The sequence below is a fragment of the Zootoca vivipara genome, chromosome 1, assembly GCF_963506605.1.
Source record: "Zootoca vivipara chromosome 1, rZooViv1.1, whole genome shotgun sequence".
In the NCBI taxonomy this organism is placed as follows: domain Eukaryota; kingdom Metazoa; phylum Chordata; class Lepidosauria; order Squamata; family Lacertidae; genus Zootoca; species Zootoca vivipara.
This window is the reverse complement of record NC_083276.1, coordinates 61,753,104-61,775,705: the sequence shown is the minus strand read 5'-3', so window position 1 is coordinate 61,775,705 and position 22,602 is coordinate 61,753,104.

Sequence of the window (22,602 nt, the reverse complement as noted above, 5' to 3'; positions counted from 1 at the left end):
CTGGGTGAGTTTAACTACCATAAATCTTGGTGTTGCACTCCATCTTAATTGATTTGTTGAATACTGCTGACCACCAGCTTCTCTTCATAGGACCACAGATGGCTTTCGAACCAGATGGCAATATAAGATATGATACAGTTGAAAGAGTTCACTGTCTCCTAATCTCCAGCAAAGGCTGTTAAAGAATCCAAAACTGAACATTGTGATCCCTCTCTGTGGGTTTCAACAGGCTGTTGATCTATCGGATAATACATTCATGGAGAGGAAAACAAATATTTATGCAATAAGGTTGAACCAAATGGAATTTATTATCACTTCCCAAGATTACTCATTTCCCAAAACTTCTGTCTTTTGACACACTAGCTCATCCTAACTCCCCGTTTTCCTGCCGCCTTGTCCTCAAATTAACAAACAATCTTCTTTTCTTACCGTAACTCTTTTTCTTGCGTCACATGTTACTCCTTTAAAAAAGGCCCAATTTTGTTTCAAAGTGCCAAAGCTATGATGTTCAGGATCAGAGATACAGTTGGGTTAAGACTCTGCATTTCCTAAACTCTCTTATGTAATAACAATCACTCTTCAACATAAGGCAGCTCTTCTTCAGTGCTCTGAAAAATGTATAGCTTGAGCCAGTAACATTTGTAATCTCTGGGAATCATGTGGGTGAATAGTACTATCCCGAAGTGAGCTCATTCTATGTACTGTGCTCTCCTGGATAAAATGCACTTACAGGTATTGCCACACTTGCAATTGCTGGCTTAGAGTCACTTTGCATATTGCTCTTTTTTTTCTTTTTAATATGTAAACTTCATATGTACCCCTAAAAAGGTGAAATGCAAATATACATACATTATACATCATTACGGAGCAGCGAGTGGCTCCAGTGCCCTGTTGTCATTTTATAGTAAATCCAACTTGGCCTGTGCAGAATGTGTGAAATAGCACAGAGTGCTAAATCCTGGTGTATAAGGAGGTGAGAGGAATTTTTTTTTTTTACCTTGTGGGCTGCATCCATTCATTCTTGGCCAACCCTGGCTTTGGAAACAGCAGTTCAGTCGCCTTCAGTTCCTGCCACACATCTACTTATCATTTTCCTGGTATTCAAAATGCTACCTATTTGCACACCTTTTTTTTATTGATCTGATATCTGCTATTTACTTTATTCAGTAAAAATTTGGTAGGCGTGGACAGGATGCAGAACCCAGAAGCTGCCCCCTTGAATGCTGAAGCTTTCAGAAGCCCTTTTGAAGACAATACCTGAGGAAACACCACAATAGCGATGGGTCAGCCAACTTCCAATCTGTGCCAATTTAATTTGCATTTATTCATAACTGTTTTCATCCCATTCTGCCTGCTTTAATTGGTGGATTAAAAAACCCACCTCTATGAAAATGTGCATTTAAATATATTCTTAAATGCATGTTTTAACACAAAACACACATTTAAATGCTATTTTATCCATTTGTGCATTCCTAAAGGTATTTTATGCTAAAATATGTTTTCCAAAAATCGAAGCAGGGCTTCTTTCTGCTGAAGGGGTTCATGAGATGTATCCCGGCTGCAATTCCTGTCTGAAACCCTGCAGAGCTGCTGACAGAATCGGAATAGGCAGTACAGTACTGATGGACCACATGTCTGGCTTGATATAAATCTATTTATTTCTTTATTGTCCCATAAATTAATGAAAGGAAATGAAAAAATCATATATGTGGCATACAAGGTGGTTGTTGTTTTTTTTAAAAAAAGGCAGCTTCATGTGTTCAAGAGGGGGAGGGCACAGTTGATACATTGACTACAGTACAGTGGTGTCTCGACTTATGAATTTAATCCGTTCTGAAGGCACCTTCGTAGGTCGAAAAATTTGTAAGCCGAAAAGTGCCATTGGAAACACGATTTCCCATAGGAATGCACTGGAAACAGAAAAATTTGTAAGTCGAAAAAACCCTATCTAAAACCGCCACGGTTTCTATTTGGATGTCGAAAAATTAGTAAGTGTGCAGCCATTTGCCCCATTCGTAAGTCGAAAAATTCAGTTGTCGAGTCGTTCGTAAGTCGAGGTACCACTGTACAGTACTAAGGAACTCAGGAACTTGACAGGACTGGATCCAGCCCTCCCAGACTTCAGCCAGCTTCTGACAAGGTATCAGATAATGCAAGTAAGCAGCCTCAGCAGATTCTCCATTGTATTTTCCTATTTACACAGTGCTAATTTATTTGACTGGGGCCTTCTGTGGACAATTAATTGTGGGGAAAGTGCTAACATGTTAGCTCCCCTCCAATATCCTATACTGCTGCAATGGATTTCCTGCCTTTTCGCAGTCAAGGGAAGCTCAGCACTGCGTCATTAATTAGTAAACAGAAATTAGTCTTAAATGGAAATTAGCTCCTTGCATGCTGCTGTTTTACCTTTCAACCCCTGTATGTGTTTTCTTTTGGTCTTCTTCTTCTTCTTTATATGGAACTCTAGTCAGTTAGCACCAGATTAGTGGTAATTTTATTAACTGCGAAACCATCCAGTTTTATTTGGATTAATCTGCCTCATTTTTCCTCCCCACATCTGCTCAGCAGCTGCAGGCACACCGTTCCCAGGGGCTTGGCCTAATTTGTAGAATTACAGGGGTTGTGCCTGGCAATAGAGAAGGTCTATTAGTGCTGCTCATGTTAAAAATTGCAAGCTTGATGCCTTCCACATGCTTCTGTTTTATTTTCGTAAGCCTATGCATCCTGGAACCATAATTAACCTTCCAAAGCAATTTCTCAACGTGCATAACTTACTTACTCATTAACAGTTGCTAGTTGATTATAATGTTTTCTCATGAATCATGCAAATACTGTGGGATTTATTCTTTAAAAAAGAAAAAAGTGAATGCCAAATTTCCATTCATCTGAATCGCAAGACTTGCTCAAGGCCAGGTATCCCCAAACTGCAGCCCTCCAGATGTTTTGGCCTACAACTCCCATGATCCCTAGCTAACAGGACCAGTGACTGGGGAAGATGGGAATTGTAGTCCAAAACATGTGGAGGGCCGAAGTTTGGGGATGCCTGGCTCAAGCATTCAAGAAGTGGGTTCAGTGAATATGTATATATGTGCATGTGGGCAGGGGGGGGGAGGATTTCAGATTCAGGCTTAGCTCCTAGCCTAAGAGCTTGCTGGATCAGGCCAGTTGCCCATCTAGTCCAGCATCCTGTTCCCACAGTGGCCAGCCAGATGCCTGTGGGAAACCAGCAAGCAGCACCAAGCACAAGAGCCATCTCCCTTTCTGTGGCTTCCAGAAACTCAGAAGCATTTCTGCCTCTGCCTGTAGAGGCAGAGCAGTTACCATGGCTATGCTCTCTCCCTTATGCTATTCTTATTGCTTATGCTCTTCTTATCCCTCCTCACCTCATGAACATTCATTGAAGGCCTCAACCAAGCCCAAATATACAGTTGCATGTGCGGTGGCTCTGTTCATGCATTCAGGTGAAGAATCAAGGTTAGGGATTAGTGCCTACCATCCCCCATGGATGTTCAAATCAATGTGTACATTGAGCAACCAAAAGCGACTCCAGTTGAGCCACTATGGGGCAAGTCCACTGAAGTGAGAGAAAGAGAGATCTTAGTCATCAACAAAGTTTGCACAAGACCCATAGTCAAGGTCTGGTTGAAACGTTTTGATTCCCAAAGCATTAAATCAAAATGGTGTCCTTCCTACCAATCAACATGGGCCAGAGTCTGCTGGGAAGTTTTCATGTGGAAGCCTCAATTAAGGGAGGTTTGCAGTATTTCTGTTGTTATAAGAATTTTGAGGTCATATATATATATATAATAATTGTTCATAAAACATGTACATGAATGTACAGAAACATGTCTGAAGCAGCACAGGAAAACAGGCCTGACTGACACCATTTTGACTCTCTCTGACCAGGTGTTCCTCTGCAAGGAAGAAGGGGGGTGGGGGGAACCTTCTCATTGTCTCAGGAATTAAAGTGATAATCCCTGGCATCCTGATACCTGACTGCCAGACAAAAGGGTGTGATTAACTTGGCTGGGAAACAGGGAAATGTAAATATCTCTCAATTTTGTTGATTAGGTTCTGGGGGCAGGGGGCAGGGTCCAGGGTGCTCAGATTACTGCCACCAGACCTCCCCGTTCATGATGTACCTATGATGAATCTAGGGAGGGGGGGTCTTGGGCTACACCCCTTCTGTGACATATGGATGATGCTTCTGGGGGGTGGGCTGAAACCAATTTCAAATCTCTTTTTAAGGGCAAGACATCTTTGTTTGGGGTTCCTTCCTTGTTCTCCTGTGTGAGAGGAAGGACCCTGTTGCAACAGCAAAAATAAAAGTGCCTTGCTTCGCACGTCCTGGTTTGGTCTCTGTTATTTGGTGGGCAGGAGACGCTTAAACTTTGTCTGCTTGCCAGGATACCTGGACTCTTCCTGGGTCAAGGATCCACTTAATTCTAGGGCCGTGTAGCTCTGCAAAATTTTTACAACAGTTTGGCGACCACTTCGGGGACCCAGTTTTGCCTTGAGCTCCGGGTTCACTGAGGAAGGGGAGCCCAGCGCGCCCTTGCCTCTTTTGCAGGGGGGTAAACCAACCTCAGGACCCGAGGCACTTGGTAGTAATTGAGAGTCCAAGCGGGACCCCCAGGACGAAGCAACGTTTAAAGGGACAAGGCTGTTTTTTTTTAGGAACCAGTTGGAAGCTGGAGACAACGGGATTCGACTGAAAGGATCGGTCGTGAGTATTAAAAGGGGACACCTTGGGTGAGCTAAGAACCACAGCAACTAAAAATCTATTTCTCCACTTGGACTATCCTTTTCTACTCTCCTCTTTGGACCTTAGTTGCAGCAAGGCTGCCAGGCACAGTTACAGAGTAGAACTGAGGTCCCGGGCAACAGTCTTTACGTTAAACGCAGAGCTTAGAAAGACTGTCCCAGCTCCCTTCTGCCAAACTGAGCAGAAGTCTGAGCAAACTGTCGCTTTTCTACCAATCTGGGAATCTGGCTATCCCAGCTCTGTTTCCTATTCCTCTGCTCTTAATCTTCGGGTGAAGACGCCCCCCTGCCACGGCGACCCTTGTTGGGTAGGACCCGTGACCAGGGAATGCAAGTGCGCCTGTTCCTTTCTACTCTGTATTCCTCAGTTCCGACCTGACATTGCGTAGGCAAGCGTTCAGTAGGACCTGAGTCCAGTGTGTAAGAGGCAGGGAAGTTGCTGTGGAACCCTCAGGCAATTGATGACCAGTGGGAGGGTTCCAATAGGGTTTTAGCTGCACCAGGCCGCCTAGTAGTTAGTGCACGCGAACGGCAGGCAGGAACACCACTAGGACGTGGGGGTGAGTCATAGACTCGGGAAGTTAAGAGTGTCCAGGAACAGGGTCGGGGACCCAGAACTGCAGTATAAAAAGACAGAAGTAAAATGGGTGCAACCCACTCTAAGGAATTCCTTTCCCAGACTCCCAACCGAGGCAAAGCACAACTGAGGCTTTGCTCCGGTAAGGACTTTGAGGATGAAAGTCCACTCCAATTCGTTCTCTTAAATTGGCATGAAATCCCCGGGGCGGACAAGCTTGAAGGGAACCAATTGCAAAAACTTTGTAAGAAAAAAACATAGGGTCCGATTTACTATGGACCACCCAGATGAGGGGAAATGGCTACCAGGAGGTTCCTTTAACATACAGTGAATCTCCGCTTTAAAATTAACCCTGGTGAACTCTGAATGGGAAAAGTTTTGTGAGGAATCCTGCAAAGTATGTTATGGTATAAAATTATATATGTTTGCATGTTACATGTTGTCTGTGTTGTCTGTTACGTGTATGTGCGTCTGTTCCTTGTGTCTGCTATAGATAGTTGTTTCCTTTAAAGTAAATGAGAGATATAATCCAGGTTTAGGAAATTAGGGGTTTGTGTTTAAAATTTGGCCATGACACCCACAGACTGCCTTTTTTAAAGCATGCATAGTTTAAAATAATATAAAAATTAAGGCAAGCTTGCTTAAATAATCTTATGTAAGGGCTTGATCAACCCAAAAACATGGCAAATATTTAAAAGAGTGGAGGTAGTGTGTAAAGGTTTGTTTTAAAGAGGCTGTAGAAGGCCATTGTTTCCTCTCCAAAAGTAAAAAGAGGGGGCAGGATGAAGGAAAATAACGAGCTGTAAGTTTAAAAATGCTTGCTCAATGCTTTGAAAATATTTTAAACTTGAAAATGTTCATAAACTCCAGCTATAAGTGGATAAGAGATGTACTCAAGGTTTAGAATGTTATGGGGTGTGTTTAAATTGGCTACAACATCCATAGACTGCCTTCTTAAGTGTGCATAGTTAAAACTGCCAACTTGTTTAAATTTCTAGTATAGAAACAATGTTGAACCGATCAATCTTAAACATTATAAATATGAGAATGAGGTGTGCAAATGTTTGTTATTGAGAGAGGCTCCAAAGGGGAGTCTTTCTCCAAGTGACTAGATGAATATTGACTAAAGGAAAATTGAACAGCTATTCCAATAAAGGTGATTTGTTTGTCAAAGGTAGAGCTTCCATAGCCAGGAATTGTCTATCTGAGTCTAGTTTTAACTTCAATTGTGTTGGACAGAAGGGTTATTGTTGGGCTCCTAATATCAGTCTCTTAAGAAAAAAACAACTCATCTGCTCAAGGGTTCTGTATAAAGTTGGTATTTTCATTCAAATCTTGTGAATCCTGTATCTTAGAGGGTTAGACTAAATGACCTCAGGGTCCCTTCTAACCCCCATTTTAGAGCTATGTGAAAGGCAATGTGTCTGATGTGGTGATGGGTTGAAATTCAGCCCAGCTCTGCTTTCTGGCAAGGAAAGATTATTGGTTTTCAGAGTTGGAACAAGAGTGTAATTGTTTTTTTTTATGGAGTGATTATATAAGTTTTTATCACGTTGTCTATTAAGGTTTAAAGTTTAAGCACATATGAAAGTCTTGAACATTTCCCAATCTTTATCCAATCTTAAGGTTTGCTAAAGGCTTCTATATAACGTTGGTACTTTTAATCTTCCCCTTCCTTATTTTTCCCTTAGTACACACATGTGCTTCCGTGATAGGGCATAGCCTGTGTTTCCTTCCCAGTCAGGCGTCTGTACTCAAATGTATGTGTATCCTAAGGGCAGTGATAGTGTTGAGATCCCCATATTTCAGAAGGGGGGGACTAGATTACTCAAGATCCCTTCCAACCCTTTCCAAACTTAGAAAAAGGAGGGAGAGAAAATGTGTTTGTAAGCACTGAAAAGTGAGTTTAAACCCTGGTGGTATAGTGAAATGGCCTGAATTCAGTCAAGCATTACTCTTTGGTGGAGAAGGATGGAAAGATAGATTTTTAAAGTTTGGCATGAAGAGTTTGAGGTGCCATTCAGAAAGAGGTAGAGATGGTATATCATGCATTGAAAATGAATGTCTGGTGTTATTTTTTCCACCATATTGTCAGCTATTTTTTTTAACTGCAAAACTCCAGCCAACAGTTCAAGTAAATAAAGGGCCAGAAAATTTTGTCTGGAATTGGTAAGGCTGAAAATCAATGAGAATGCAAAGGATTTTATGAATTCTGGCTCTATGACCATATTACCCATAGATAAGGGGGCAGAGAATTTAGTCTGCCATGGCTGTAATAAATTAATTAAAAACAAACAAACAAACGAAAACATTTGCAATTACGAATTCACCCCGAACCCTGTAGATAAAGGGGGCAAATCAAGATTTATTTTGCCTGGGGTATGAGATGTTTATATAGTACAGTAAACATGGCTAATTAGTGCCATGACTTCATTAAGGAGTTTAATTTGACCAAACTTTTCTTGCAGCTTTCTGGTAAAAATATTGGGTTGCCTGGATATTGAAGTTTTATATATTTAAAGTTTAAGATTTATAAGCCTGCTTCCTAAGCAGCAAGGAACAGGAAATAAGAGGTGTCAGAAATATCTCAGGACACAAAAGCTAAAGAAATGGATTTAAACTGACCAAAGAATTTAATTTCACCACTTTTGTTGCTGGTTTGGTGGAAGTGTAAATTGCTGGGTTTCTGTGTAAAATCTAACCCTATTTTAAAATCTACTCTTTCCCCTTCCCTTCCTTTATTCAGATGGTAATGTTGTCAAGAGGTACAGCACTTTAAAAAAAAAAAAAGGGTATAATAGACTGCCGAATCATGAACTCTGTACATGCACAGAGGCTATGTCAGCTTGAAGAGGAAAATAGAGGAGAAAAAGGAGGTTTAAACTAAGGGGCGAAAAGGTTATAATCTGCTCATGAAATATTATTCAAATTTCTTAATGTAAAGCTTTGAACCACTGAGGGAAAACAACCTCATGTATGTTACTGGTCCATCAAAGTTAAATGGTTGCCAAGTTTCAAAATCTTAACATGCCAGATTCTTTCCACAGGTATAAATAGCAGAGTACTACTATAAGTCTGTCTCTTGAGTAGTTTATAAATTAATTAAGAGGTTCAAGGTTATGCTTTGCACATGAAACTTAAATTTAAATTTCTTTATGTAAAAATAAATAAATAGATAAAGAACCATTGAGAACCATCAACTGTTTAGAAGCTGCCAATTCCAGTTCAACATGCAAAACTCTGTACATTTTAGGAACATTTCCTGACTGATTTTCACATGAAATAATTTTCCCTTTCCAGCAGGATACTGAGATTCAGTGTGCAGAGAAATTCTTTCAGAACCTTAATGCAAAATTATCTCCCAATGGGGGGGGGGGACGCCACCTAAACAAGCCCCCTCCACACTTGGAAATTCATAGAAAATTGCTGTCTACCAGTTGACAGACTATGCAAACAAAAGGCTCCATTTCTTTCCTAGCAGGTACTCAGGATGGATACTTATCTCTCATTTGCATTTCACCCCGAAGCATTACCCTATGTTAATATAACCCTCCCTTTTCTAATGTAGCAATGATTGAGTGTTTTGCCAATTTTTTTCTTCCACAGCACAAAAAAAAAAAAAAAAGAAAAAGTGAGGAGTGAGGAGATACAAACAGTAATTTCATTTCTCTTTGGCGCTTCTCTTTAGCTTATAAATAATCTGCTTCCATTTATTAAATCAGTTTTTCCATTATGTCTATGAAATTATTCTAACAATAACCAGGTATTGTTTTGTGACTGTATTTTGTCAGGTAGTCTTGCCTGAGTATTTCTTATTATGATGAATTTCAAAGCTTTTTCCGTTATTTTACCATTTTTCCATCTTAATTGGATATTTCACCTTCAGATCTTTAAGGTTCCTCTCCAATTTATAATGTCTTTGTATTATTTAATGATAATTCTTTTTTTAAAAAAATCTGATATCTTTGTGTCAAGTCCAATTTCATTTGAAAAATTGTTGTGTGAGTGGTAATCTAAATTTTATTGTTTTATTTTTGTATCTTTTTTTTGGTATTTCTACTTTTTCTTTCTGTACATACAAATGTAGCATCTAACTCATTCTTTCCTGTAAATAATAATAATAATATTAATCCCTTTCAAACAAGATACGTGAACCTCAAAGAGAATTCAGAACCACATAAGGAAAATGTTAATAACTTATCAATTGTGTCCTAATTAACAAAATTTTTGTCCTTTGTTTCCTCCACAGCCAAACTAGGTGAAGTAAATTAAACTGACTGAGCAGACAATAACAGCAGTAATTAAATATGAATGATAATAATAATATTTAGATGAATAAAATGCTTAACTATGATCTTATATTCTTTGCAGCTTCCCAAGAAGAAATTTCTAGAATATTCTCCCCTTTCTTGACTTTATCATTATTATACTATTTATTATTATTATTTTTTAACTAATTATATCTTCAGACCCCAACCCCCTGCAGGCCTATTTTCAAAAGGATGTTTTACAGGAAACCAAATTGACATTTTATCTCTTTGATCACAACCTAAGAAGGAGGACCTAGAAAGCTATAACGTTTCAGCAAGGTTTAGAAGTGCTGGCATAGAAGTACTGTTAACTTCCTCCCAGTGACTCGAAGGCAGACAAGAAAACCCCCTTGTTGGAGATACATGCAAAAGCAGCAAGAATTATCTCAAGTTCACCTGATTGCCTCAAGATATACAAGTGGCGTATAATTAATAATTTGAAGGTTTTGTGCATTATGTGTTATATAGGAACACTGAAATGTGTCAAATGACTTTGGGACAAAGGGGGAAAGTGAATTGCAAGGACATTCTCTCTCCTTGACCTCAAGACTCTGTGCCCTAGGATTTAAAAGCAGCCGGAATTGTCTCAAGATCATGATGGCCTCAAGACATACAACTGATATATGATTATGTTTTATGTTGTGTGATATTCGACAGAAACATTGAACTATGTCTGACAGTATGTTATTTCCACAAGGAGGGGGGGGGTGAACCAATTTTGTGTTTAATTGTTTTTTTATGTTTAATGTATAGTGTCCCAATGATTTTTTTTGTATTATTGTATGCCTTTTAAAGGATCAGGATATTGCATAGTCCAGTATTTAGATTAGATCAACTTATGACCACGTTTTCTTGTCCCACCTGGCACTCTGCAGTGTGCCAGCCTTCTTACACAATTTTAGATTGTTTTAAATCATTTTACCAAGAATAAGCCCCAAGATCCATGAAACACCAGATAAATGAAGGTATTTATGTCTTGATTTAACAGGAATGATCCCTTTTAGAGTTAAATTTGACTAATTTGGACATGTTTTATGGGGCTGTATAAATTCTAATTGGGTCAGTTCTAATTGGGCAAGTGTATCCAAGGTGCAAGTAGCTTTCTTCCTTTAAGAGCAACTGGGCAACTCCCTACAGTGCAAGGCCAGAGCCTATAATAAAGGCCCATAGGAAGCCCAAGGCAAAGGCATCTCTCTCATGACATGTCCAAACCTGTGGCAGCTATGGGGGGTGCCAGGCGACATGGTCAATATGAAAGCCCTAAGGGGATTCACCAGGGATTGTTGCTGTTGTGCCACGATGGAGGTGTGCAACCAGAGGAGAGCTAGCTTTTGACACCTGAAGAACACACAAAAGGGTAAACAAACAAACTGCACTTTCCAGTCAATATTGGTGGACCATCCTGTTAAATGAAATACGTAGACCATTTTTGAGAAATGCTTCTCCCAAAGTACTAAAACAACACATCTGGTTATTCTTTTGTGGGGCAACAATTTTTAAGAAAAATTATAGCCCCAAATGGGGGATATTGTTATAAGAATTTTGAGGTCATATATATATATATAATAATTGTTCATAAAACATGTACATGAATGTACAGAAACATGTCTGAAGCAGCACAGGAAAACAGGCCTGACTGACACCATTTTGACTCTCTCTGACCAGGTGTTCCTCTGCAAGGAAGAAGGGGGGTGGGGGGAACCTTCTCATTGTCTCAGGAATTAAAGTGATAATCCCTGGCATCCTGATACCTGACTGCCAGACAAAAGGGTGTGATTAACTTGGCTGGGAAACAGGGAAATGTAAATATCTCTCAATTTTGTTGATTAGGTTCTGGGGGCAGGGGGCAGGGTCCAGGGTGCTCAGATTACTGCCACCAGACCTCCCCTTTCATGATGTACCTATGATGAATCTAGGGAGGGGGGGTCTTGGGCTACACCCCTTCTGTGACATATGGATGATGCTTCTGGGGGGTGGGCTGAAACCAATTTCAAATCTCTTTTTAAGGGCAAGACATCTTTGTTTGGGGTTCCTTCCTTGTTCTCCTGTGTGAGAGGAAGGACCCTGTTGCAACAGCAAAAATAAAAGTGCCTTGCTTCGCACGTCCTGGTTTGGTCTCTGTTATTTGGTGGGCAGGAGACGCTTAAACTTTGTCTGCTTGCCAGGATACCTGGACTCTTCCTGGGTCAAGGATCCACTTAATTCTAGGGCCGTGTAGCTCTGCAAAATTTTTACAACACTGTTAAGTGGTCAAGCACTTCTCATTGTCCCGAGTATATTTATTCTGTCTTTTCTGCATATCTATTTTAGAGACTAATGTACAGAACACTGGTTGGACATCATGAGAATAGAACAGTGGACGAGACAGGCCTTTGGCCTCATCCAGAAGAGTTCTTTCCCCCTGTTGGCAAATGTTCTTTGGTGAAATTCAGTTGGGGAGAAATTCTCACTAGGAGTTGGAAATAATTTATTCTGCTGGATGCTAATACACAGCTGGGCATTTGTAAACAGATTGTATCACCTAGCCTTGGGTCACATATTTACCATCTGGTTGATTATTCCATTCCATTCTGATTCTTAATGAATTTTATGTCAATATCTGTATCTGTCTATTGCCTAGATTTTAAATCAGCAGAATGGCTATTTATAGACAGATCTTTGAAGGAGGCGGGGAGAGGAAATGAATGATTGATGACTTTTTAATAACTTGCAAGCAGGACTCTTAGCCTTGGTTGTCATCTTTGTTTAACCAAGTTGATATATTATATGTGCAGAAATGAATGTGAAGTAATGGGAACAAGCCCAAACCAGTCACAAGATGTTTGGAAATGTTAGTGCGTTTTGGTTTAGGCAGAAGTCTGAACAAATTAGCAGCCGTGAGAAACATCCAAAATGTGTTTGGGGAGGTGTGGGGTGTGTGGAGAGAAAGTAGCATCCTTTGATCTGAGTTATTTTAGTTCTTCCATTCCAAATACTAATTTTGCAATATGAAATAAGTATAAACCTTATCCATAGCCTTGTGCTGCACTGGGATGTGTGCATGCCATGTGTGGGCTTTCCCTTCAGGTAAGCATCCTTGTGGGTGACTGAGGAAATGGGAACCAAACTGGGGAGAGGGAGAGCTCTGGGCATACTGTGCTGGTGAAGGATTGTCTGATTGGGTTCACTCCATACAATAACTATAAGCCTGCCGCAATAACGTTTTTTCTAAAGCTAAGGCTGGTTTAAACTTGAAACGGCACCATTGACTTGAACAGAGCTATTGGGAGATGTGACTCTTGTCCTGCTGAGATTAGCACGGTTAGTTTCGGATAGATAGGGAGGTAGGAATGGGATAAAAAGAGGAGCTCCAAAGTAGGGTGCTATTCGTTTCCTCAAAAGCACACTTACTGTCACTAGCCTTTCAAAAAAAGATTACAAAATACGTCAAATGCATCATCAGGTTTTAATCCCCTGTGTTTATGTTGTTGCTGTTTTTTGAATGACATTGTGGTAGCGTCTCTACTTTCAGTATTTTCTCAGTGGTGTCTAAACCATGGGCAGGCAGACTAAGGCCCGGGGGCTGGGTGTGGCCCAATCGCCTTCTCAATCCGGCCCGCGGACGGTCCGGGAATCAGCATGTTTTTACATGAGTAGAATGTGTGCTTTTATTTAAAATGCATCTCTGGGTTATTTTTGGGGCATAGGAAATTGTTCATTCTCCCTCCCCCCCCAAATAGTCCAACCCCCCACAAGGTCTGAGGGACAGTGGACCGGCCACCTGCTGAAAAAGTTTGCTGACCCCTGGAAACACACTCATGTGACTTCTTTGTTTGCCTTACACAAAGGGAAGGTCCGAACAATGATGATGAGACCCTGAAGCAAAGAGCATTTCCTTTGCTAGTGTTGTTCTCCAGAATTTGTGATGGATGGCAACACTGAGATAGGGAAGGTAATCTATTCTCTACGAATAAGTAACAAGGAAAAACAGAATTGTTTGCCATTTGGCAGCACCTACCACCAGCAATCTCTATAGTTATTGAAGGTTTTCTGTCTTCCCTTCTTTCAGAGAACCCGATTAACCAGAATAATTCAGTTTAGGTAAACCTAGTTTTCCATGGTTTATTTATTTATTTCATTCCATTTAAGAACGGCTCTGTGTGAAACACCTCAGAGTGATTTAACCATAGAAATACATATTAAACAATTTCATATACTGCTATTTAATTGAGTGTGTGTGTGTATGAAAAACAAAACATACGAAGCAGCAATTTTAAATCCATTACAGACATAGGCTGGGACAAACTTTTTGTAAATGTTTGTTATAATGTAATTATTGGACTCCAACTCCCACCAGTGCCAGCGATGTTGGGCAGCAGTTGGAGATTATAGGAATTGCATTGTTGTAAAATTGTGGGGTGCCAGGTCCTCCCTTCTAATTCCTCAGTGGCAGACACTGTGAATTCAACATTGAATTCACTTCAAGAGTGCTTAAAACTGTAGGGAAAATTCAGAGAAAAGCAACAATTATCATAAAACTGATGCACAGAAATAGGTTTAGATAAAGACACAAGTGTGGATAGACAAGGCTGAGAAGTCCCCGAATGACATAAATGATTTCGGAAGTGAACTACAGTGGTACCTCGGGTTACAGGCGCTTCAGGTTACGGACTCCGCTAACCCGGAAATAGTACCTCAGGTTAAGAACTTTGCTTCAGGATGAGAACAGAAATTTGCGGTGGCGGCGCAGCAGCAGCAGGAGGCCCCATTAGCTAAAGTGGTGCTTCAGGTTAAGAACAGTTTCAGGTTAAGAACGGACCTCCGGAACGAATTAAGTTCTTAACCCGAGGTACCACTGTATAGTTGTGAAGTGTAGTGAGGTTGCTTTACGAAAGTGTTGGTATGAAGTTCAGAAACGGTGAACAGTGTTTCCCTTTGGCCAGCTAGATAAGGTCAGCTTTGTTAGAGGTCTAGTTGTAACAAACCACTTGAATGAGTCAGCCTTTTCTCAGCTCTCTTAATGGTACCAGAAATGGCTAGATCCTGTCATTAACTTCTCTACAGAACCAGATTCTGCAAGCTTGAAGCAAGCAGAGTACCTCTTAAATGCTCAGGTGCTCAGGAAATGCCAGGACGAGCATAGAAGCAGGGAGTATATACTGAGGCCCAGGAAATGGGAGTGGGGAGGCAAGAAAAAGGAAGAGGCATTCAAAAGGAATGAAACTAGAATGACAGAACAAGCTGTTTCAGGCCCTGACACCGTATCACAACACACTCCAGGCTCAGTCAGAATGGAACCATTAAAGACTGCCTCACCAGAACAATTAAATTTCCAGTCCTTTGGAATGTAGTCTAAGTGGATTAGGCCCTTCAACCAATTTGGAGAAGTCTCTGGTTTACATACAAAAGCTAGTACTTTAATCTATTCTATCAGGCTGATGAAATCCTGATGTCACTACTATGGAGAAAACAAAACTCAGTATACTAAAGTGGTAGAAGTCATTTCATGGGGAAGAAAAAGAGGATTTATAAGGAGACTCAATGTAATCGCTGCAGTCAAAGACCCTGGGAACCTGGAATTAGCTTTATCACATCTTTTCTGACACTCGCTGAATCCTATGGTTGTAGTGTTCTTTTTAAAAAATCTAATTAGAGACCATCCTGTTGTACGGCCTTCCTCAACTTGATGTGCTTGGAAGGCTAATGGGAGTTGTAGTCCAAACATCTGGAGGACATCAGATAGAGAAAGGCTGCTGCAGTAGGCCTCCAGGAAGATAAATGGTCACAACAATAATAACTGGATTCTGGTTTGACTCTTCAAAAGGCCATTACACAAGCTCATTAATCTAGGTTGGTCAATGAGCAACAAAGATAAATTGAAAAGGCTCTCAAGCCCAGTCAACAGATGCCAGACATAGACACTGCCCATACTGCACTTATAAGGTTACGAAAAACTAAACATGGACAGCCATATAAGCAAGCATGAGTGGCTTCCACTGCATTCATCTGGCCAGGGAAGCAATTTGGCAAAAATGCACAAAGGTCACTTTGGTAGCATGTTGGTTCCTTGTTGGATCCCACAAAGTTACAGAACAAAACTATTCTGAAGACATTTCATTCCTAGAAGAATGCAACAAACCCTCATCTTTCATACCGGTAGATGTCTGGATGAGAGAGATACATATCAATCATCTGAGTTACCTTCAAAATAGATAAGGAACAGCAGTTACAGCTGCACCAGAAAATTGCTATGATTTTTTGGTGGAGTCCAGCGAAGTTGCTCATGAGCCGATCACTGTACAACCCTGCCAACCACTACAGCTGACTTGACTCAAAAGCTGCGAATCTACAATAATTTCACCGGAAGGTTAAACGGATAAAACGATTTCATCAGAAAGATAATCTGATAAAATATCGCCAAAGGCACAGTTTTTGCACAGGAGGAGGCTTGTATTCCAGATATGGGAGCTCAAAGAATTGCCTAGACTATTGCAGGGACTCCTCGTTCCTTATGTAGCAGAGACAATGAACTCTTCATACTAAGGGCATGCTTCAATTTCACACAAAAAAATATTAGATTTGTAGAACATCCAGATGCTAAAACCTCCTTTTGAATAAATGAACGAAAGAAAGAAAAAAAAATTGAATACAGTTTCCATTATACTTTTGAAATGTTTTCAGGGAAAGGGAGATGTAGTAGAAAAAGTTAAGTTCTGTCAAGATAGGTGATGTCATCCGGTAGGGACAGCTTTGTATATGGAGTTAAGTTAGTTGTAATAAAGCACTTGAACAAGTTGGACCTGTCTCAGCTCTCTTAATAATGCACACTTCAGTTCAAATGAAGCTGCATTTTCTCACCAGTATAAACAGAGTAACAGGAGGAACATGAGACTCTATATGTCCAGTATGGAGATTCCTGTATGTTTAAAACTAGCAATTAAATATTGCAATTAGTGGAATATAAATATGGCTCTAAGATGTAATAGGCAAAAGTTAGGCAGGAAGGAACAGTGGAAAGTTTGTCGGGTTGTGAGAGGCAAATAGAGAGAATGGGTTTAGTTTATGCTCAGTCAAGTATGGAAATAATGACACCCTGTTTCATCATATGTGCTTAATTTCTGAATTTGGAAGAAATCAGAGCTCCAGAATAGTGGCAGTATTTTGTAAACCAGATTGCAAAACAAATTTAAAATATCAACTGGCAATCCTCCCTTGAAATTATGTATGTTTTAGCAGGTAGCCATATTTAACTTTGTCAGTTATTCACCTTGGTTCTTCTCTAATTAATTCAGTTAAAATTCCATAGATTGACCTTGATTGACCTGTACAGAACGAGGTGGGCTTTCGAGTATTTGGGGCCTGAGTCACTGAGAGCTTTGGACACCAACGGGAGCACCTTGAATTGGGCCCAGAAATGAACAGGCAATAAGTATAGACATTTTAAAACAAGGGTTATGTGAGATCTAAATGGAACCCCAGTCAGCAATCTAGCTGCGCCATTTTGGACGGAATCATCTTAATAATAATAATTTATTTATACCCCAGTATTTATATTTATATTGAAATATTTATATTGAAATATTTATATTGAAATATTTATATTGAAATATTTATATTTATTTATACGCCACTCTGGGCGGCTTCCAACAAAATATTAAAATACAGAAATCCATCAAACATTAAAAGCTTCCCTAAACAGGGCTGCCTTGAGATGCCTTCTAAAGGTCTGGTAATTGTTATTCTCTTTGACCTCTGGTGGGAGGGCATTCCACAGGGCGGGCGCCACCACCGGGAAGGCCCCCCGCCTGGTTCCCTGCGACTTGGCTTCTCGTAGCGAGGGAACCACCAGAAGGCTCTCGGCGGTGGACCTCAATGTCCGGGCAGAATGATGGGGGAGGAGACGCTCCTTCAAGGGCATCCCCATGTAGAGTGCATTACAATAATCCAATCTCAAAGTTACCAGAGCATGGATTATGGTGGCGAAGTTATCTCTGTTCAAAAGGGGCTGTAGCTGGCAAATCGGCCAGAGTTGGAAAAAAGGCACTCCTAGCCACCAAGGCCATCTGAGGAATTGTCAACAGTACTGAAAGCCACCAAGAGATCAAGGAGAACAAGGAGGGTCACGCTCCCCCATCTCAATCCCAATAAATGACACCAACAAGGCCATCAGGGCAGTTTCAGTGCCATGATCAGCCCTGAAGCCAAACTGGAATGGATCCTGGAAATCACATTCTACAGCTCAATGAGTAATGGACGTAACAGTCAAATTTTGTAAACATTAAATTTATGTAAACATTAAGCAGAGCTTCCCTGCCTCTCTCAGTGCCCCCACAATTGGCTCACGGTAGAGGATCAGGAGAACCGCTAGAACAGAATGGGGCGAGGAAGAGAGGGGGAGCATGCTATCGGGCAAGCTGAGACAGCAAGATCCTGAATTCCACCCATAGAACTGGGTGTCATCAGCACACTGACCAAATGGGTGCCTGTGCATGGGAGCTTCAGTGGGGAGGAGAAGACAAAGTCCAATTGTATGTGCAAAAGTTTGCTCCTGTAGCACTTTATTTCACTAGTGTCTGCACTGTGGCACCATGCATGGCATGTTGGGTATGATCCAAAGTGAGATGCTTGATGTGAATGATGGTCTATTAGTGGTAATCATTGCGGTGCTGATATTCGGAGTCTCTCTCTCTCTCTCTCTCTCTCTCTCTCTCTCTCTCTCTCTCTCTCTCTCTCTCTGTGTGTGTGTGTATATATGCATGTATGTGTATCACCCATCCATAACATACAATTTATGGTTGAAGAACTATAATGTATCTATATTATGACCATTCTCATGTGATGGCTTGATAGGAATCAGTGATATGGTACTTGGGCAACACTGGTCTAGGGTAATTTCTCTCCCTCTGTGGGTTTCTGCCCCCACATTTTCATTGTTTTGACTAAGCTTAGAGGTTTCATTTTATGTAATACTTGATGGCACGGTGAAAGTTCTATGGAAAATAAACATAATTAAATACAATGTTATTTCTTCACTGCAGCCCACCCTCGGGTAAACTTAAACATCACTGTAAGCAATTACAAATTTTGGAATCAATTGTAGGTGGAAAAAAAACCACCAGCAGTGGGACAAATTTGTTCCCAGTGAAAGTTTCTTCAAGTTAATGATGTCTTGGAAACTGCCTTTTGGGTTAAAAACAAACAAACCCACTTCAGTTTGCATGACAGGATTGATTGATTGTGATTGTTTTATTCTATTCATCAGTTCTGGCCTCATGAAACACCATTTATTTCAGGAAGGTTTGTACTGATTAAACTTAGATTCATTAGATCAGCCTGATCAAGCTCACAATGAGTCTGAGCATGTAGAGGGAGATGTTTGACTGACCCTCCCCTGTGTAGCTTGGTGCCCAGTAAATGTGCCATTTTCCTCCCATTTGGAAGAAATGTGTTATGAGTACCACATTATTTGCTTTCTTCCCCTGCAAGCAGCAGGTTCATAGTCTGGGGACACTTCTGGACCAACATTGTTACTTGAGGCCCTTGGTGGCTAGGAGTCCCTATTTCCAGCTATAGCCATAGCCCCTTTTGTACAGAAATGACTTGGTCACGGTATTCCATGATCTAGCAACTTCCAGACTGGATTTTTGCAGTGCACTCTATGTGGGGCTGCCCTTAAATATGACTTGGAAACTTCAGTTGGTGGGAGGGGATATTCTCTATGGCAGCCCTTGAGTTGTGGAACCGCCTCCCCACAGAGGCGTGACTTGTTTCTTCACCATACAGCATCTGGCAAATGCAGAAGACACACCTCTTTAGCCTGGCCTTTGACACCTGAAATATGAGTGTTCATTGTCCACCTGTATGTAATCTGTTTTATCTGTTTTTAATCTTGAATTTTAAATTGTTGTAACTTGCCCTGGGACCTGTTGGTGAAGGGTGGGTAAGAAATGTAATTATGGTAATGATGGTGCTGATAGCGATGGTCATTTGGGTGAATTAACATGAAAAAAATTGTGACCCTATACCTTTCAGGAATTTCAACAAGTATAGCTTTCTCATTCTTGTAGGGTCAAAATTAGCATCTATCATTTGACAGTAGCCACAGCACTGCTGCCCTCACCTTTTTAAAGAGACCCAACACTCTGAGTAATGCCAAGTAGTTATATCTAATTTCCCATAATGCCCCTAATCTAGTATCTCTCTGAGGAAAATTAAAGGATGGCGTGATTCAGCTGTGCAGCACTGCTTAGCCTTAGAGTTATCATCACAGCCAGGTCCACCTGCCCAGATTCTCTCATTGGCACAACTATTAAAGGCATGTTACCGGTACTTATTTTCTCCTTTGTTTCTGATCATCCTGTGAATCACAAAACCTAAGTGAGGAGGGCAGCACCAAAAGAAGCAAAAAGAGAAGTAGTGAGCCTTGTTCAGCAAGTACGAAGGAGACATTTTTTTAATTTGGCCTGCCAACATGTATTTATTAAATCCTGGTTAGGGATAGGGTTGGATAAACCTGTAAATTCCAATTCTCCCAATTTCTCATTTTCCCAATCAGTATTTTAGTGCAATCACCACAGAAATTCACCAGCATTTTATTGTGAACTCCTAATAAACATATGTTTGTGTGCAGTTTTAACTAAGGTATACATTTTTTGCAAGCACTTTTGCTTTAATAAACTGCTTTTTATATGCTATTTTCATGAATATATTAAGTTTTATGCATGCTTTCCCTCAACATATGCAAACATTGTTTGGTTGGGAGATCTGTGTCACAAAATTTGGATATGTGCAGGTTTTGAAGAGAGGCTGTGTTTTGTGATTTTAGGTAGGTTTGCCTTTGAATCCAAACTGAATCAAATTTGTCCATAATCCCTAGTTAGGAATGTCTGGAAATTTGATGAGATTGCAACATTATTACAAGGACAAAACAACACTTTGTATGATATACTTTCATGTTGTTTAAAAATATGTAAATTTGAACCAAAAATGAACCTAGAATACATAATTATTTCAATAGCAATGTGAATGCATATAAAAACCTTTTGCGGAAAAAGCAAATAAACAATTGGCTACAGATTTAGAAGATGAGGATTGTCAAAGCCACATCTATATCCAGTTTATACATGATGTTCAAATGTTTCCCTTTGTAACAAATGGTATGTGTTTTGCTTCCAGAAGAAGAAATCCATGACCTTCTTGAACGGGACAGCCTACATAATGACGATCACATCCCCCCACAGGTATACAAGCTTCTTTTAACTTCATGCTTTTTAATTATTACATGGTTGTTATGATTCCTTCTCATATGTGTTATGCTTTAAAAGAACAAAATACAATGTTATTGTTCATACTAGATGGAGAATTATGGTGATGTGGTGAGAGGTTCTCTTCAAAAGGTCTTTGCTACTGAGCTTCCACAGGGCCACATCCCCAAACAGGTTACTTTCCAGCCAATGGCTTATTGGTGAATATGTTACAAAGAGTTAAAAGTGAGTAGCCCTTTTCCCCTTAAGGAAAGGGTCTGTGGTACCTGATTAGTTTATTTTTCCTGTTGAGTTTCCCCCTCTCCTATGACGCCAACTTGGCGGGGCAGGGCTCCATTGGCAGAAGGTTCATTTACAGTGGCATGCTAGCAGCTGCGCGCTGAGCTCTATTTTGGTTATGTTGTGATTGATGACTTGAATGAGAGATGTGAGGAGTGAATTAACAGCTTTAGTAAAAACACATGGGATTGTCCCTCAGTTTGCTTTTCTAGCAGAGAGCCCCGTCATGCTGTGGTGCCTATTTTTGGTCTATTCTACCTGGGCTAGGCTCACTTTTTTCTTTTGCCTTTCTTCTTCAAGGAGCTGTCTTTAAAATGATGTGCTTGTTCTATTATAAAAGAAAGTGGCAGGAGGATAATAAGAGGAAACTTGTCTTTAAAAAACCCCCCAAAAACCCACATTGCAGTAAATGACTAAGTACAAGGCAATTTATCAACCATGCTGGACCACAGGAAGCAGTTAGAGAGAGAAGCTGAAAGGAGGAAGCTTCTAGTCAAGGCGCAGTAGCCCCAAATAGACTGTGCTTTGCCAGTCCATAGTATACATAACAGTGCTGCAATTGCATTTTAAGCAGATGTGTGTGCATGTGCAACACAAATCAGGTTGGGGGGGGGATTCCCATAGAAAACCTTGGAATGGAATGGGTTGGCAACAGTATCATTGATTCTCTATGGGAAAACAGATGGTGGGCAATTTCAGACAAAACACCTTGTGTGGACCCAATTTCTGAATGAGAGAGGCTTCTCTCAGAGCAGGTAGAGTTTTATTCTGTTTTCTTTCTGTTTGTCTGAGAGACAAACAAGACCCACATTCAAATTCTCACTCAGCCACAATTAGACAGGATAGCTATGGGGAGAAAATGTGAAGGAAAGAATCTCTACTGCCTTGAGCTCCTTAGGAAAGGTAGGATATAAATGCAATCAATCAATCAATAAGTGGTCTCATCTTCTGATGCCAAAGCAGATCTGGATTGGGGCTGAGGAAGGGGGGCTGGAGAGACATCTTCCTGTAGGTAGGAGAACAATAGCAGAGTTGGCCGGAGTCTGTGTGTAAGTTTGGCTGGGCTAAAAGCTGGGGAGAAAGAGACTTGCTTTTCTCTGTGGGTTGAATTCAAAGCTATGACCTTTGATAACCTCCCTGGAAACTAATGGGGATGCAAGATATGTTGGGAGTGTTAATGCTGTGAGCTGTTCAACCCAGTGCTCGGGTTGTATATATGTGAAAACCATGTGTTCTAAAGAGACCACGGTCTCCATTGACCTTCATTGCAAAGAAATGGAACCCTGGGTAAGTGCTGGGACCCCTGTAGTCTCTCACTACCCAGGTATTAGGGTGAACACAACAGTGTTAATAGTTTGTCTTCTAGTTCAAGAAGTGTAAACCATTGTTTTCCACATAGTGCCCTGGCGGATGGGCGGTGGTAAAACGG